Below are 20,095 nucleotides of genomic sequence, written 5' to 3'. Positions count from 1 at the left end.
AATATTGCGCAAACTATGCCGGTTCCTGTTGAGAGCACGCAAGCCGCAAACGTTCGAACCCATTTGGAAGAAGAAGCCACTATATGCATCAGCCAACATTAGCTAGTAGTATAGACTAGCTACCATGCCGCCGAAAAAAAGGCCGCTGCTGCCGACGGGGTCTATGAGCCTGGCTAGTTTTGGTTTTTTCACAAAGAAACAAAAAACAGCTTTAGACAACTGGAATTCACCTGCTAGCATGACGGCTAGCACTAGCTTTGCTGCTACGGAGGATGCTAGCTCTGCTACCAGACCTAATGCTTCTGAATGTGGGACCACCACCACAGACTTGGACACACATTGACCTGCTAGTGTTACAGCTCTACAATTCTCTCTCTCTCTCTCTCTCTCTCTCTCTCAGAAAGCACACCCATTATTTATTTATTTATCGCCGCCTCTAACGTTAGTTATTTTAGAGACCCCCACAAAGCTCAGATTATAACTCGAACCCTGGTTACACTAGTCAGAGTTACAGTGTACTGCATTTTCAGCTTACTCATAAAATATTATACACACTTTTAATATGTAAATTGCATCTAGCCTAAGAGAAGGATAAAAAGTCACTTTGCTTAAAATGTTCTCTTCATTTCCCTCTGCCTACCATAGAGTACAAACAATGCATGTGATTTATAAAGTTTGGCCTAAATTGTGGCAATAAAGGCAATTATCTGACAGAGACAGAGAAAAGCAGATCTTGAGGCCTCTGCAGTTTGTGTGGTGATGTGGCAACAACGCACACATGGTCATTTGGGTTTCGTCTGGAACAAACTTCCTTAAATCGCAGATTAAAAGTCACAGAGGAGTCCAATGGTAAGTTTAAAAGAAAATTAATTTTCAACAATAGTGAGGATACCCACTGGATTGGAGACTTGCTGTGGCGTTGAAAGTGGTTGTAGAATGTGCAGTCGAGGCTAGAAAGGCGAAAAACATGAATTTATATAAAATACATATAAGGTTATACTCATCTGTACAACAAATTGCAAGTTATAATTTATTTGGGGCATAATCATAACTTAACTGAAAGACAGATTTAGAAATGAGCCAAAGTTTGATATCAACTCAAACTAACTAGTTTTTTCCTTAAAGCCTTTGTTTCCCATATCAGAACATAGCGGAAGTATAAATACTTTTCTTAGTCATCACAGGAGGTGATGTGGGTGGCTTCTCCTTCTCTAAAGAAAGAAGGAAAGAGCAAAAGACAAATGATTATTACTGTCATTACAAGAATGGGATATTTGTTGACTGACTTATCCTATTGAAACAATTTGATTAGTAAATCTTATGAAATCCCACAGGAACTTCGTGTTAGAAAGTAATTTTGTGTTGGAAAGATATTTTTTGAAAATGAAGGATTAGAAGTAACAACAGAAGCAGACGTGAGAACAAAACTGTGGTAGGGGAACATCAGGAGCTTTTAATAATTAATTTACGTTGATGTCAGTTGGAATAAAATGTCACTAACCCCTGAATACATAATGACAAATTGGCTCCAAATGCTTTCACGAAGTAAGTGATGTATTGGTCAACTTGACCGACACATATTACATATTGCTCTCTGCCTCAAGTTATATTTGAATGCTCTGAACTTGAAGTTGTACTTCAGTGAAGGCATCATTTGTATTTTATTTTGTGCTTTCCCTCTTTTTCTCTGCCCAGCTTGCAGTGCCTAATTACGCTCACACTGCAATGCTCAGCACAACAACACCCTTTTTTTAAAGCTCAGACTAACATGCTCTCTCCTCCATAACTGTGATTTCAGCTTACCTGCAGTTTGCAAGCCAGGCTCACACAGACATGGGTCAGAGGAAGACAAGTTGTGCAACCTGAGTAGCGGAATTGTCAGTACTAGATTGACAAATACTATCACTCAGGCTGCCAGAAACCCCACCCCCCCCCATCCCTGGGTAATGCTAGACCCAGTTTTGCATCACCTTGTGTGGCTGCCAGCCACAGTCGGCACAGGGACAGTCCAGACTCAATTCCGGATAGAGGGACCCATCCAAAGACTGGGCAGTGCCTTAACAGTGCCTTAGCAGGTTCCACCAAGCTGCCCAGTGATGAGTTAAGTTTGAGGGTGACCTAAAAAAAACTAGTTACAAGCCAAACAAACTACTCTAAGGATCTGTTACCTAGTACACCTTATAAGTTCAGACCAACAGAAGTTTCAGTACTTTTTTTAGTCGTCACAGCAGGTGGTGAGGTTGTCTTCTTATCTACAGAGAAAGAAAAAGGGTTTATTGTTACTGTAATTACAGTAAGTGTGTATAGTGTGTGTATAGACAGCAACCTCATCTAGAAGTACTTGATTAGTGAACCTACATTTTATTTGGAGCTTAAAAAAGAGAAATATCTGTAAGCCATAATATTATCTTTGACTGTGCTGGAAAATTATGTAATATTTTTTAAATTAATATATTTTGGAAGTAATTGCCTATTGGCTGGGGCTGTTGGCTGAATGGCCACCAAAGCCGTCATATAAACTCATAGATCAAGTTAAAGCTTTATTGGTAATTTGAAATAAGTGCATTAAAATTGTTTCTCACAAACGTTCATCAAAAATGAACGTTATATGGTTGTTAGGTTATGTATATTTCATAAGTATTACAGGATGTTTGCTTTTTTTTAGACTTTGGAACATAATTAATTTATTCACAACACCTCCATATTCCCTGAGAATCACTCAGAGAGTTCACTGACAATATTAGTTTCTTCCCCATTTTTTAAGGAACAAGGACTGCACTGCCCACAGTAGAACTATCGGTTTGTGCTGGGAGGTCGGAGACTGTGTGGAGGTCACATGACTATTTGAACTGTGAGTGCAGAAACTGCTGTAAGTCACACATTCCAGTGGAAAATGTTGGCTGGCCAAATGTAGTAACATTTCTGCTGTGATATTGTGAAACATCTCACACAATAATTGTGGGAGCAAATATAGAAAACTTTTTTTCCTATATAATGAATAATAGTTTATTGTGATGCTGAAATCTAATCCAAACCCATGTAAAATTCTTCAAATAGAAAGCACATATACAATATAAATGTATGTACCTGCTTCAGAAAAGGTTGATGTCCCTGGAGAGAGTCCTAATGAAATAGGTTGTGAGTGTGAGATTTACATTTTGAAACATTGCATAAAAAAGGCAAATAATGACTGACAAACTTCTCATGACACACAGACCAGTTCTTTTAACCTTATGGCTGTATTTTTCTAACTGTAAGTACAGAGAATTACTCGCCTTTTATTTTTATTTTGTCACTGCGTGGGGAAGGAGAGCGGGGGTCTGTGGGGACAGAGTAATTGCAGCTCACTTCTGTCGCCCCCACAGACTGCAGACCCTGCTGCAGGTCATCCCGTTTCACAACAAAGAGACAGTCTTTTTTTTTATATGTCGTCCATGTGCTTCTGAATGGCTGAGATGAGTCTCCAATGTACAGGTTACAGCTGACATTAGTGCCAGATGGGAGTTGTTCCAACTTTGTCTGACAGGACAGGTCCACCTCCCCACCACTGTTCTGCACAGAAATCTCTGGTTTCTTTAGGTCTATGAAAAGAGAACACACACGTCACAGAGCAGAAATACTAAACTGCATAAAATCCTAAAAGGTGTGTTAATATCAGGCCTTAACAAATAATATTTACTGTATTAAGAAAGCAGTCTCTCCCTGCCTAAAGTGGTATACATATGTCAACAAGTAAAATATAACTTTTATTACCATTTCATTACACATATACTATGTATTTATACCATTTCAAAACTTTTGTGTATAGTTACAAATTGTTTCTGTTAGATGTTTTCTTACTGATATACAAAGAACCAACAGAAATGCGGGAAGCCTCTTGAGACCATGCACACAGAATCTTTTGCCACAGAAATCCAGTCAAAGTTAAAGCTTAACAAGCTACAATTCCCTGTCTTTGCAATATGTTTAATGTCAAAACAATCAAAAATCAAAATACATGCTGCATTTGCATAATTATAGTGCACCCTACTTTCTCTACCTTTTACCACAAAAAAAGATTTAAATCAAATTGTTATCTGTCATTGAACACATTACTGTTATGTAAAGCTAGTGTATTAATACTAACTATAGTACATACTAAAACTCAAACAATAGCTATAATTTAAAGATGATAAATGCTGCTATCTGTCATCTAACAAGTTATTGCATTTCCACAGATAACGTTTTCTATTAATGTCATTGTCTGAAGTAGAAAGTGGCCCAGTCAGGCTTTTTTGTGAAATCATGAATGGTCTTTGAATGCGATGAACTCTTAGCTCTAAGTCCTGTTGATGAAAAGTTTGTACAAAAAATTTCCTGAGACCCTATCAGTGGTTTCAGACCGCATGCAACAGTTTCCTGAGAAATACCCATTTGAGTCTGCTGCAAGGTACCGTACATACACACCAAAATTAAAATACAATAGAATGAGAATATGTATTGTAGTGTACCATTGCTAATTGTAAATTTGAGAGGATGATAAAAAAAACATAAAACATTCTTATTTCTCCTTCTTCTGTCTTACAGTATTCTCTGTCTATCTCCAGCCATTCAAAAACAGAACATCTATACAGTACATGTTTCAGTTAAATGTTAAAGACAGGATTGACTACAAAAAAGCTAAAATATAGTAAATATTAAAAAATATTAAAAATAAATTCAATAAAATAAAATACCCTCATGAGATAATATATGCTTTTTGTGATTAAGACCAGCGACTCATATTCCCTCCCAGAAATGAATTGCCGGGTCATAGGAGGATATGTCATATATCCGCCTACGATCTTAAATGGACCAGCATATATTTAATGATTTAGCTTTGCACACAGATCATAGTAACATAAAGCACCAAAGAATCCCTTTGCTTGACCTAATAACTTGGACAACATATTGAACCATCTGGCTAATTTGGTTGCAGATACCAGAAGGGTAATATGATTAAAATTTTGATAATGCTATTTGTGGCTTTTATACTGACCTTCAGCATCGGCGTGCAGTATGAAATCTGGCAAACATAAGGCAAATGAAACAAATTAAAGTTTGATCAAAACAGTCCTCCTATTTATTGTTAACTTTCTATGACATGATCAGCCTGAAATGTGAACATTTGTAAAAAATCTACATAAAGAAATGTGATTAGTTTAGATGAACAAGAAAAGAAACTGGAAATAAACACATTGTCACAAAGACACAAAGAACTAGAAGAAAATAACTGCTGAAGATCTGTCACTGCTGGCCACTGTGACAGACAGAGAACGCAGGAAGAGAAAGAGGAACAAGAAAAGAGAGAAATACTTGTTTCACTCACAGTCCAGCTGGATGGCAAAGGCCAGCAGCAGAGTGGTGTAGAACTGGGACCGCATTTCAAAGAGGAGGAACACAACAGTGAGCAAAAAGAAAGAAGAGCAGATACTTGTCTCAGACCGATCGTGTGAATACGGAAGTACATTTTGTGGTGGGACAAGAAACCACAGCCAGTTGCAAGTTGCAAGCCATTTATGTACCTTTTAGGTGGGGGAACTAGGCTTGCAACTCAAAAGGTTGTGAGTTTGAATCCCAGCTGGGACTCTGCCATTTTATATAGCGAAGTACTGAGCCTAAATTGGTTGAGTAATATATCCAGCCATGTATATGGATTGTATGTAGTAATGTGATCTAGGAAAGTCACTCTGGATAAGAGCATCTGCTGAATTGTAATTGTAAGTAAATCCTCAAATGGCGGCAAACAAACTCCTCAATGAGAAGAAATCTCGAGAGGAACCCTGCTATTGAGGGGGTGCACATCCTCCACTGGCCAGCCTGGTATAAAGACAGCAAATAAACTGGGTTAAGCAGGTTACAGCTGAGATGTAAGCTAACAGGAATAATAGAAGAGTAAATGGTATAGCTCAGAATAGTGCAGATTAGAGGAGCCGGATGATGGATATGGAGCTCCAGACAGCGGCAAGACCAGGGTAAGGGAGGAACAGGGTTGAAACAGTCCATGACCATGGAGCGAAGGACAGGACTGGAGCGATCTTTGAACTCAGGGCGAGATAAGGGGCGGGAGCCCCATGGAAAGAGAAACCGTAAGGCCAAAGCCCACTGACAGCTTCTCATTAGGGGCCTCTGCACCTTGACCTCTTCCTTCAAGCTGGCCCACATCACCCCACTGCTGAAAAAGCCCACTCTGGATCCCTCCGTCATCCAGAACTACCCGCTGGTGGAATGACCTCCCCGTGGCGGTCAGAACAGCAGAGAATCTTACTACCTTCAAACGCAGACTAAAGACTCATCTCTTCAGGCTGCACCTCTCCCCACTCCTCCCTAGCCTATAGTTTAGCTCAATGTACCTAGTTATGATAATATGATTACGTTAGTTTATTTGGCAGGATTGTTTTTGTCTGATTAGGCAAATGTGATTCCAGTGCTAGTTTTTACTTGGTAGGATTGTTGTTTGCTGAACAGGTTACTCTACAGGGTTGGAGTCCTGATCGATGTGGTCACTTCTGGCACTACGATCTTTACTTCACTCTTGTGTGTTTCTTTTGCACCTCTGCACCTTGACCTAATGCACTTGTTGTACGTCGCTCTGGATAAGAGCGTCTGCTAAATGCCTGTAATGTAATGTAATGTAATGCCTGTGGGGCCAGGCGCCACCAGCAGATGGCAGTGTAGTGCAAGATGCATAACATGTATCTCTGTCTGCGCCATAAATGAATTCAAATGTAGTGGAGATTTTGACTGACAATGAAAGAGGAAAAAAAGATGATCTGTCATTTTAGTATATGGAAAAATTTCAACTCGTAGCCTCAGAGGATAGCAAGACAGCTAGCTAACACATTTACATTGCAAGAATTCATCAGGTCGATGGACCTTGGACCTTGTCATGCTTCACATGAGTATAGTTTGACTAGTTATAGTCTGTGCCTGTTGGCGTTCATCACTGAATGTGTTAATGTATGTGTGGGTGTGTGCTTATTTTACATTGCTCTGGATTAGAGCACCAGCATATTAAAATGTAAAAAAATAATGGCACACTATTATTTTGATGCTTAAATCACTGCTGCTAATGCCTTTTCTTTATGTCAAAATCAGACATTATATGCCATATGTTTGCCAGCAGTCATATGAGCCTGTACCCTTCCCATGCCAAACTGCTGAAGCTAAGCAGTTGTGGGTTTACTTAGGGCTTGCATGCAGGCCTCCAGGGAAATGGAAATATCTGCTGGAAAGGTGTTGGTAGTCCTGTGGGGACCTAATATAAATTCAGTGGTTCATGGTGTTGGGTGAGGTTACCATCCTTTAGATGAAACAATAAGTCACCATCCAGACTGAAGAGTCAAATCCCCCAAAAATGGGTTCTCTGGCAACCAAATGATCCCCTACATCTGACTTGCTAAACAATCCCTTGCATTCCCAATTTGATTATCTGTGTCTTCACTGCAAAAGAGCACAGAGTTCTGATTTGACGCACAAGATTAAATAAATGAGTAAACTTGCAGCCCTTTTTCCAACAAATATTGTGTGTATTTTTTATGACAAGCTTTGTCTTTTTTTCAATTTATGCTATACAAGAAACAAAAATAATGGACAAAAGAACAAAATAAGAACAATATTATTTAAACAAACCAACTTGGGTTCACAACAGTGCTTGTAATAAATATGAAATTGAGAGCATACATTGTTTAATGGATTAAAACAAGTTAGAAATGACATTGCAGAAATAGAGACTGCAGTAGTAAATATTTAAGAGTACTCTTTATTTTAAGTTAAAACAGTATGTCATTTTGTGACTATGTATGTTATGTTGTTTATAAATATACATGTTCTGTATTTATGTGTGGTTTATGTGTATTTTTATTGGGTATGTGTACTGTATATTTGTAGAGGTAAACAGGCTAATCTCTCATGTCTCAGCACAATGTCTCCACAAACTGCCCGGTGTTCTCACTCCCTCTCTTCTTCCTGCCTGCAGCATCTGAAACAAAACACACATTTATGTCAATGAAATTAGTCAACTAATATATGCACTTGCGTAGGGAGGGATTAAATCTAAAGATAAACCAGCAGCACAATTTCAGAAAGTGATTTTTTATTTTTACAATACAACATTTATCATAAGAGCCAAAATGGATGCATTCTTAAGCATATAAAAAGGCTTCAGTTGCTGAAATTTCATACATCAGCAGTACTGACTATGCAGCCATCATCTAATCACATTATCAGTCTCCCTGAAGTGCGTGCTGCCAGTCGCTGCTTTCATTCTGTATTCCACCAGCTGAATTTAAATTTCAGCAGAACAGTGCATTTCATACACAGCTGGTATAGGCAGACCACACATGCCTGACCAAACAGAGCAGTCACTCCTGTGCATGAGATGGGCAATACCATGGCAACTGAAAGTCTGGCTCCTGTGGCAGAACCATGATCATATATGAACTGCCCTGCTGGGCTGCCAGCCCTGCCACAATCATGAATCAGCATCAGTCAGGATGACAGTAAATGTTACCTGTAGCTGAACATGGTAACAATGTACAGTGCATTCTCCTCCTGTAAAGTTCTCTACTGGAAGTAAATGAATTTATGATTCATCTAAGCAACCAGAATTACCTAATGAAATTAAATTGTGCCCTGCAGAAGAACAAAAAAAAAAAAATATATATATATAGTTTGAACCTTCCCATTGAAAATTGCTTTACAAAGTTACTTATTGAAATAAAGCTCCAGTCACCTGCATGTAGCCAATATTGTCCACTTTTCACCATTAGCAAATGTCAATGGCAGGACTGGTCAAAAAATCCTTAATAAGAGCTTTACTGCCACGTACAGGAGGGTAGGACCCAGACGCGGAGTGGAAAAAACACAGGAACTTAAAAGGAAAGTTTAAACAAAGACATTTACTACACACCCACAAAAAACAAAAACAGAAGAAAATCCAGAAGTCCAAAAACATGTAGAACAGAACAGGCAAGGCAGGGCAGACACAGACAGTCAGAAAAGCATGGGCAGCAACAAAGTCAGAAACACAAGTAGGTCAAACCACAGGCAGGCAGAAACACACATGAAACGAAAAGAACCAGCACCCGAGTCAAGAAACAAAGAACTTAAATAGACAAGGGTAACAAGACACAGGTGAACCCAAAGAATAACCAAACCAGAAAAGGAGGGGATAACAAGACACAGGTGGAACAATGATAGAATAATTAAAACTAATAATACAACTAACACAGGGAGCGAGAACGAACTGAAACACAAAACTGAAGTGCCACCATCTGGCGGCCAAAAGGATAAAAACAGAAACAGAAAATACAGAACCATGACATTTACAAACTATTCATAGCTGTGTAACACATTCATAGTCACTATATCAACATTATTACATTGGTACTTTTAACCAAAACAGAATGTAATAGTAATATAATGTGGGTGGTAAAAGCACAATATATAAAAGCATATTGAATGACTATGTTTTTATCAATAGTTATGCAGTAGTAATGTTGTGCTTATGAATATTTGATGCAGGTTTTACATAAAGACTTTCTTTGTATGATTCAGATTAGATGTCTGATTAAAAAGTACATTTCTATTGGCTGATGATGGGTGGACAGTTGAGGCACAGACCTGTGGTTGGTGTGTGGGAGATGAAGTATTCTATGAGTATTCCAATAGCAGCCAAGAGGACCAGCGCACTGAGGATGTGTCGCCACAGAAACCTGGCTGACTCTGAGAAAGGAAAGAAAAGGAAAGAAACAGATCAGCAAACAATACTGACAATTACAATCTGGACCACACACAATGTTTGTACCTCCTGTTTTCATTAGAAGTGTTTCATTAGTGCAAGATAGTTTAAATAGAAAAAGAGAAGTAAGAGTCTATGAAGAAGTAACAGCGTAATACTGACATATGAAGCACAGTTACCATAGCATCTTCACTGTATAGGAACTTGACATTGTATCCTATGTTCTCAATAAACTGGCAGCTCATTCTAATCTTGATTTCTGCACTGACTCCTTCCCCTGAGCAGCTTGGACCTAGTGACGGACCGTTCACAGACTGAAAGAGTCTCAGTCAGCTGTCTCCCCTCTGTGTAGAAATAACACTGAGACTCAGAGGGAGGCAGATCAGTTCCCTGGATCAGCTCCCTCCCGGTCACAGTGAAGCGATATTGGTTCCCCTCTTGCACCTCTGTCCTTAGGGGTGTGTCTTTTGTTTCAGTACAGCCTCCAGCTCATTGCTCGCACTGTGCTCTCAGCTGTGCAGCTAACGCTAATGGGGCCGGATGTGGTAACTCAGGTTGACCACCACTTTGAGCAGTCTCGCTTGACCTCACCCCACACAGACAAGAAATAAACTAACACTCACATTAGAAGTGTGGATCAATGCTGAGAGCAAATTTTGCTTGGATACCCCTCCAGGGTTAGTGGTTTAATAAGTAAACTCTGGTATTGAATTTTATATTTAAACTACTTGACCTGAGTGCTTCATTGAGATAGAAGGACTCCTACAGTGGACACCTGTATAACAGAAAATCAAAGGACTTTTGCACAATTAATAAATCTTATGTAGTTGATGCATAACATCCAATTATAATGACCAAGGAGCAAAATACAATAAACACTGGTCTTATAAGTTGAGAATTCATAAACCACATGGAGTAAAGAAGAGTACGGTACTTTGGTCCTTTGTTCTTCCACTGTGGTCCTTGTTCTTAGCTTCAGCACAGTCACTCAGTTTAGAGTTGAAGCCCTCAAACTGATAACGGCAGCAGTATATCATAGTGGAGTCAGAGATGCGGGGGACAGTGAAACTGACTGCTCGCTCTTCTGTTCCAGCCTGGGTGCTCTTAGAATGTGTGCTACTCCTGTTGTAGTACAGGAAGAACTTTGCTCCAGTGATGTCAGGTGGGGCTTCACAGTGAATGTGTGTCTCAGTGTGTTCTGTGGAGACCGAGATATTGGGCTTCCTCAGATCTGGAACACACAAATAATACAAGATACAGAGAAATGCATTTGCAGGGTCACACTACTGATTGTGTTCCCTGTGGCTAAATGTGCATGAGAATCCTGATGGTTTTACTTGTAGGGATCAGACAAGAGGAGCTGGAGTGACTGAGGTGCATCCCTTCCCCCATGTGCACATTGCTTGGGGTACGTTTTGAAACATTTGGCCAATGGGAAGCCAGAAACAGGCTTTTGATTAACGCTGACAGTCTGCAATTTAACCTCATCTTCATTGTTTAATTGAAAATACACTGTGCTGGATTAGCAAGTCCAAATGACAAAAATTGTGTGCCTGTCCTTACAGAATGCAATGTGCGCATGCACACACACACACACAGACAAACAGAAAGGTCTTACCCCTCACTGATTTATCTATCAGTTTTCTGAATTGCATCTATATATTCATCGACTGGCGCAACTGCTGTGGTTTTCAGGCTGCAGATTTCAGAAAATGAGGAGATTTTAATTATGAATTCTTACCCAGCACAGTTAAAGTAGAGGGGTCACTATGAAGAGCTAGTATCCCTCCTCCCTCCAGTCTGTAGACACATCTCATGGTGATCTCATTGCGTGCGCTGTGACTCCCACTGAGCAGCTCAGCTCCAGTGACTGAGCGCTCACAGTCTGAGCCACTGATCGGTCCTCTCTGATTAGTGGTGAAAGTGCAGTGGGACGCAGGGGTAGAGTCAGGTCTCCTGCACCTCAGATTCACTGATTCCTCTATGGAAATTACTGCAGGAAGCAATTGTAACTCTGCCTTTGGCAGTTTACCTGAAAAAGTTAAATGATCCAGTCATTTTCAATCATCAGTTATGCTTGTTATTCATCCGAACAGCTATATTGTAGGTACTTCCCTACAGCTACCAGAACACAAACTCCCACAACACTTTTGTTTCTTTTCTGTGAGAGTGTCTTTGGGGCTCATTCACAAATTAATAATGAACTTATAGCGATTGCATGAAAACTGATAGCCAGGTAATAAAAACAAGCTGAAGCTAAGTTAGAAGCAAAAGAGGGATTTGAATTTCCAAGCATATGATCAAAGGCACAATTAATAAATGTTTGCAAGTTAATGTTGATGCATGACATCCAGTTATAATGACTGAGGAGCAAAACACAATAAGCACTTGTCTCACAAATTCATTGTGTATGTGTGGCTAATAAAATACATTGAGAAAATAAGAGTACGGTACTTTGGTCCTTTGTTCTTCCACTCTGGTCCTTGTTCTTAGCTTCAGCACAGTCACTCAGTTTAGAGTTGAAGCCCTCAAACTGATAACGGCAGCAGTATATCATAGTGGTGTCAGAGCTGCGGGGGAGAGTGAAACTGACTGCTCGCTCTTCTGTTCCAGCCTGGGTGCTCTTAGAATGTGTTCTACTCCTGTTGTAGTACAGGAAGAACTTTGCTCCAGTGATGTCAGGTGGGGCTTCACAGTGAATGTGTGTCTCAGTGTGTTCTGTGGAGACCGAGATATTGGGCTTCCTCAGATCTGGAACACACAAATAATACAAGATACAGAGAAATGCATTTGCAGGGTCACACTACTGATTGTGTTCCCTGTGGCTAAATGTGCATGAGAATCCTGATGGTTTTACTTGTAGGGATCAGACAAGAGGAGCTGGAGTGACTGAGGTGCATCCCTTCCCCCATGTGCACATTGCTTGGGGTACGTTTTGAAACATTTGGCCAGTGGGAAGCCAGAAACAGGCTTTTGATTAACGCTGACAGTCTGCAATTTAACCTCATCTTCATTGTTTAATTGAAAATACACTGTGCTGGATTAGCAAGTCCAAATGACAAAAATTGTGTGCCTGTCCTTACAGAATGCAATGTGCGCATACACACACACACACACAGACAAACAGAAAGGTCTTACCCCTCACTGATTTATCTATCAGTTTTCTGAATTGCATCTATATATTCATCGACTGGCGCACCTGCTGTGGTTTTCAGGCTGCAGATTTCAGAAAATGAGGAGATTTTAATTATGAATTCTTACCCAGCACAGTTAAAGTAGAGGGGTCACTATGAAGAGCTAGTATCCCTCCTCCCTCCAGTCTGTAGACACATCTCATGGTGATCTCATTGCGTGCGCTGTGACTCCCACTGAGCAGCTCAGCTCCAGTGACTGAGCGCTCACAGTCTGAGCCACTGATCGGTCCTCTCTGATTAGTGGTGAAAGTGCAGTGGGACGCAGGGGTAGAGTCAGGTCTCCTGCACCTCAGATTCACTGATTCCTCTATGGAAATTACTGCAGGAAGCAATTGTAACTCTGCCTTTGGCAGTTTACCTGCAAAATTTCAATGATCCATTTAGTTTCAATCATCAGTTATGCTTGATTTTTCACTCAAACAGCTGTATTGTAGGCATTTTCACACAGCACCGGACTACAAACTTCCACTTCAGTTTTGTTTCTTTGCTGTAAGTAAGATTTTCCTTGGGGTCCATTCACAATCATATTTATAATGAATTTGTAGGAACTACAAAAGATATAGCAAGGTTAACAAAAACAAGCTGAAGTTACGGCCAAGGCACTGTAGGAGCATGTGAGAATTACAGCAATATTGGGTACATCATTTAACATGAGTGCTGAATGTATGTGCTTGTCCAGTATGTTTTCAGTTGATCAAAGCAATGTAATTATATTTTGGCAAATTATGTACAGTAAAACTTGATATAAAACGAGAATGCATGAAAGATTACATAACTTAAATTGATATTAGTCAAAATATGAACTGTATAATGAACTATATGTGCGTGGTAGGTTAAATATACTTGTCTTGCATGTTCACAGCGACGACAATTGCTTCACTAAATGGATCTGCCTACAGATGGCGCTGTAGCAGTGTGTCATTGGCTGGGTGTGAAGCACAGGGAATTGACACATTGTGGTGCTTGTGACAGGTACACCCACTTGAAGATCAAGTTAATGTGAGTGTGAGGGGCAATTGTTAGTTTGGTCTGGGAACATGATACTTTGCAAGCTCATGATATCTTACACAACAATTGCTGTACAGGGTGCAATGCTGTGGCTAAACAAACATGAACAAACAAATAAATCAATAAATAAATTGAACAGTGCAAGGGCAACCTGGCAGCCCTCATCTTTATTTTGTACCAGTATGCTTGAGATTTATAGAGTGACTTATCTACTACAAGGGATCTGTCACTGTGTGGAGAAAGAGAACAAGGGTCTGTATTCATGCTGTAATCACAGTTCACCTCCCTGCTCTCCTGCAGGTCACTGATATTCACTTCAAAGTTACAAACAGTTTTACTTGTGGTCCATGTGCTTCTGAATGGCTCAGATGAGTCTCCAATGTACAGATTACAGCTGATATTAGTGCTAGTTATGGGGTTTTCCAGCTTTGTGTCACAGGCAATGTTAATCACCCTACTGTTCTGCACAGATCTATCTACAGAAATGTCTGGTTTCTGCAGCTTTCCTGTCACTGAACCTTTAGTAAACTTGACCAAGTAAAATATGAAAAATAGAACTCCCCTGGGAATGTTGACAGACTAAGAAAACATTTTAAGACGTTAAAAGACAACAGTTAAGGTAATTTAATAACAAAAACAGAATGTGCTGAATTATGTTTTTATATAAAAGTTGTCTGACAGGTTTATTCCTGTAGTCACACTGGCTCTTACAGCGATGCACTATACATGTACAATGCACTCACAGCTTGCTTTGTCAGTATTAAGTCAGTATTATACTGAAAAAATATATTCAAGCTGAAACACTTTCCTGCAGCCCTTGATATTTTCTGATTAATGAAGCTTTCCATGCTATACATTATAATGCCTACTAATTATGTGAGACTTGAGTGTAGTTTGAAATGCATACGCAATCCATGTTGGATTGGCATCGGCGATGACTATCCAGTATTGGCCAAAATGTTGTCATGTCCTTTAACATGCTCTGGGTACATATGAGTATGACGTTAGCATGTTGCTCTTATGTGCACATGCTCTTATTATAATTATATTATATATTATGTTAAATATATTTGACTTGCATATTCAAAACTACAACAATTGCTTCACTGAATGGATCTGCCTACAGATGGCGCTGTAGCAGTCTATCTTTGGCTGGGTGTGAAGCACAGGGAATTGACACATTGCAATATTTGTCAATGCTATACGTTATAATGCCACTCTTTGGTGTCAGCAATGAGTATCCAGTATTGGCTCAAAATGTTGTCATGTCCTTTAACATGCTCTGGGTACATATGAGTATGACGTTAGCATGTTGCTCTTATGTGCTAAGTTATGTACTAAAATTTTAGCATCATTATAATTTTTCCAGATTGACGCTTAATCCCTGTGTAACTTGTGAGTTAATATTCATGTTTTGCATTTTATTGTTCCTCTCCTCTCATCTACACTGACAGTATCTTATCCTTATGACCTTGTAAATCACTTGGGATGACCAAAGCAGTGTCCTTCCTTTACAGATATCATGTTCTGAGATGTGACCACCGAGAAGTAAGAAATGTCAGTCCTTTTTAATCCAGAAGCATTCTATCTATCATGTATGCACCATATTTATATGCATGTAAAGAACTTTAAGATTTGTGAAAACAAATAACGTTTTTATTATTGTGCTCACATAGTGCCTATCAATGACCCATTAAAATCAAATTCCCTTCCATTTAAATAACATATTTATACAGCCTAGCAATTATCTGTACATGAAAGATTATCTTAAATAACTCGGGCCTGAAAGGTGAATCTTTTTAATGACCAAGGCAGGAGAGGCTGAAAGTGATTCCAGTTCTTAATTAATTGCCATCAACACAATGAATGTGTTTATTGTCTGACAAATGGGAGATTTGTGCACATTCTGGTGATGCCAATCTTTTTCAAATAATCATTTATTAAACTTTTCAAATCATGAACTGCCTCTCTCTCTGTTTATAGTGTCATTCATAAATCTAAAGGAGCTTTAATGACCAAGAACACACACGCAAAAAAAAAAATCTTCAAGAGAATTTTGTACTGCAATCGTAAATAAGATGTGCTGTTTGGGGAAGTTCTCAGGCCCACTGACATCTTCACTGTGAGAACTCACCATCACACCAAGTCATTGCGGATGTGGAGGGTTTATTTTTGTCACAGACCAGGGTACATATTAACTGCACTTAACCAACCTTTCATTTTATGTGCAGATTTAAAATCATAAACACCCTTCAATACATGCCTTTCTACATATTGTTTCTAGCCACACTGCTATGATCTTGTACCCCAAATCGGGGTTCACACCTTTTCAAGCTGGTAGAAAATATAGATCTATAACATACATATTTAATAATTCTGTTCTTCAAGCAAGCTTTCTCTATATGCAATAATTGCAGTATTACTAACCTTGAGATTCAGCATGTCCACAGAGACCTGTAGTGAGCCCACCAGAAGAGGGTGATGTTAGTATAAATTTATCAGGAAATGTAGGTTTTGCATTTTGTTCAGTTTAAGATTCCTGTAATTATTTTGTCACGTCAGAAAACATGCATTTTTTTCAAAATGTAATGGAGTTGTAATTGGAGTTTGTGGTCAGTTGAATTAGGACCCGAGAAGACAAAGAGAGCACTCACTTTTCAGCAGAATGACGACGAGCAGGAGAAGAAAGGAGAGACGTGACGGCATGTTTGAGGACTGAAGTCAGAATGACAACAGGATGTGATGTTTGACTCTTTTAAATGTGATGTGAATGAGGAAGTTGGCAGTATTTTTATACAACAGAAAAACCATGCAGCACTTCAAGTAAAACTTGAAAAAACTTGTAAAACTGTACCATTTCGATGCAAGAAAAGTCACAGAACTTTAAAATGCCAATAACCATTATTAAGGTTCATGTTGGCTTTCATGAAATTGTAGCGCGGAAGTTCATTTGTCGCGATTTCCAGCCAGATTCATCGCCAGTGAGCTCATAAATGTCCCTGTTCTGTACCATGGTCAGCACAGTCTCACACTTAAATTATATGGATTTCTTTAGGCTACTTGCTATAAGCATTTTCCCACCAGTGGATGAATCATGGGTACAAGAGAAGTGAACAGCTTATACTGTAGTGGTTGATTGGTGAGTCTGGAAAAGTCATGTCTTTTTGGATTTTAGCACCTGGGTCCACAATAATACACAATTATCCACAATGTATAAATGAATTTACAGATTGTGGAAGGTATCTTTCCAGTGAATTGAGCTTTGCACAGCAATATGGGGGTGGATCCACATGCGGGTGTTCATTTTATGTTTCAGACTAACCATAGCCTACTCACTGACCATGACTCTGTCGCTTCGCACGGAAAGGTGGGTCGGGTCCCAATCTGTGTACTCGCATATCAGCGGTACGTCTACGTCCGTGCACAGCTCCACTGGCGATTCTCCCGCGACCAGCTCCCTCCTGTTCACAGTGAAGCGATATCGGTTCCCCTCGTGCACCTCTGTCCTGAGGGTTGTGTCCTGTGCTGTGTCTCTGTACAGCCTCCAGCCCGTTGACGTCACTGTGCAGCTAACGCTAATGGAGCCGGATGTGGTAACTCCGCTTGCGCTCACACTGACCACCGCTTCAGCGGTTTTACTGGAACGGACAACACAAACACAGTAAATAAACTAACACTCACATTGCTGTTGTCAGTCAATGATGAGGGTGAATGCTGCACATCCCACTCCCCCTCTCACCGTGGGCACACATTGATTCCCTGAGGTTGCTTCTGCCCTAAAAAGGGCATGCTCTGCGTCTCTGAGCAGAAGGAAACTGAATTCTCTCAGAGACCGTGAGAGTTCAGAAGCACCAGTGGCTGGTATCATTGAAGAATAAAAAATAAAATGCATTCAGAAATTAAAATGCAAAATATTTTTTAATTAAGGCATTTTGCATTGATGCCGTACACCCTACTTGTTGAGCAGAATTCTAAATAGAATTTAAATTTAGACCATTACACAATTCTTGTCCCTCAGAGCCATACGTTTATCACCAGGCTCAGGGAGGATATCCAACTGCAGAGAGACTCAGGGAACAGAGGTAAGTGCCAATAAAAAGGCTACTACTTGGAACATGGAACACAAAACAAAAAGAACCAGGAGAACGCAAGGCAGTCAAACTAGATAAAAGACTAGACATGGAATAACTAGCAGCTATACAACTACCAAACGACTACAAGAAGGGAACAAGGAGCTTAAATACACAGGGGAACAGGTGAAACTAATACAGCAACAATTAGGCACTACCAGACAGAAATGAGACACTAGGGCTGGAGAACAGGCCAAAAATGGATTCACAATTTTGTACATTTATATTTTAATGAATTAAATACATTTTACTGTGATTCATTAGAGTGCCAGAACAAGCCAAGTGAATCATGTCATGCCTCTCTGAAAAACTGCCAACTACAAATTGCATTGGAGCACAGCACCTTACATTACAGGCATTTGGCAGACGCTCTTATCCAGACCGACGTACAACACTGTATAACCACAACCAGGAACAAGTATGACGAAACCCCTAGAGAGAAGTACCGGTCCAAGTGCAGGGAACCGCATAGTTCAACTTGGACCCTGAAGGTTAAACTGATTAACACCAACACATCGAGAACGGCAACAACGCAATCTATGGAAAAAATACAAGCAGTAGTTAAGACAGTTAATGCACCCAAGTCACCTACGAAACAGCTGCCTAGTTACAACCCTAAGCTTAGTCATTTACAGGGGGGTAGGGAGGGATGGGGAGAGGTGCAGCCTGAAGAGGGGAGTCTTCAGTCGTCGTTTGAAATGGGTCAGTGTCTCAGCTGTTCTGACCTCCACAGGGAGGTCATTCCACCATCGTGGGGCCAGAACAGACAGGAGACGTGTTCTGGAAGTGCAGGTGCGAAGAGGGGGAGGTGCTAGGCGTCCTGAGGTAGCAGAACGGAGGGATCTGGCTGGCATGTAGGGTTTGAATATCTTGGAGGTATGCTGGGGCTGATCCCTTGACTGCTTGGTATGCTAGGACCAATGTTTTAAATTTGATGCGAGCTATAACAGGCAGCCAGTGGAGGGTAGTGAGCAGGGGAGTGACGTGGGAGTGTCTGGGGAGGTTGAAGACCAGACGAGCCGCAGCATTCTGAATGAGTTGCAGGGGTCTGGTGGCAGATGCCGGTAGTCCAGCCAGAAGAGAGCTGCAGTAGTCCAGGCGGGATAGAACCATTGCTTGGACCAGGAAAGTCCAATTTGTCAGGAAGGGGCGAGGGAATGGACCCAAACGCAGAGAAATACTCAAATACCAAAGGGGTAAATCCAAACTGAGAACTTTACTTTTAAATAGAACAAAAACCAAGGGGGTCAGAAACAAAGCCACACAGTGCAAATCCCAAAAAAGACAAAGCAAGGATTCTTGAAACGCAAAAACAACAAAAATCCAGAAATCCAAAACCATACAAAAACAGAACTCAGGCAGGGTAGAAAGACAAGACACAGAGTCAAAAGTACACATGGAAACACATATCAAAACACCATCAGAAACACAGACAAAAGGATCCAGCACCTGCGTGAGGGAAGAAAGGAACTTAAATAGATAAAACACTGACGAGACACAGGAGGGCACAATGCACAATCAGGCCACAGAGAGGGAAGGGAAAACGAGACAACCAAAAAACTATAATTGAATAATTGAAAACAATAGTACAATTAAACGGGATAAAAGAACAGAACTAAAAACTGAAGTGCCGCCATTTGGTGGCCCAAAAAGGAAAATGCAGACAACCACAGAACTATGACACAATTAACCAGTTCAATTTTCACCCAGAAGGTCTTCACAAGTATCGTTTTGGAAAAAATCTTATAGAAATTTCATCATAATACCCATTTTTGGCACAATAAGGCACTATTAATTCTGTGTCCTGCATAATTTATTGTCTGTGAATACTTACAACATGAACAGCTATTTTAGGAAAACATCTCTGTGTGGTTTAATAATTTTACTGCTGTAAACTGGACATTTTCACCTGTGCTTGGCTTTTTTCCACATGTGAAGAGAACATAGGTCGCATCGAGTCATTTGCATCTTCACATTTTCACATCCCTGACTTGAAAATGTGA

The 20,095-nt window shown here is 40.1% G+C and overlaps 1 protein-coding gene and 1 long non-coding RNA gene across 2 annotated transcripts in view; both read right to left on the bottom strand.

The window, feature by feature from the left end:
- Positions 1–20,095, bottom strand: part of LOC118230221 — a 249,467-nt gene that overhangs the window by 8,089 nt on the left and 221,283 nt on the right. The window lies entirely within an intron of this gene.
- Positions 14,441–16,726, bottom strand: LOC118223641. Its single transcript, XR_004764475.1, has 3 exons — positions 16,617–16,726; positions 16,390–16,416; positions 14,441–14,468 (listed from the first exon to the last, which is right to left on the bottom strand). It is a non-coding gene; the product is annotated as an uncharacterized LOC118223641 (long non-coding RNA).

This window comes from Anguilla anguilla, chromosome 1, assembly GCF_013347855.1.
Source record: "Anguilla anguilla isolate fAngAng1 chromosome 1, fAngAng1.pri, whole genome shotgun sequence".
NCBI lineage: Eukaryota > Metazoa > Chordata > Actinopteri > Anguilliformes > Anguillidae > Anguilla > Anguilla anguilla.
This window is presented reverse-complemented; position numbering and strand designations above follow the sequence as displayed.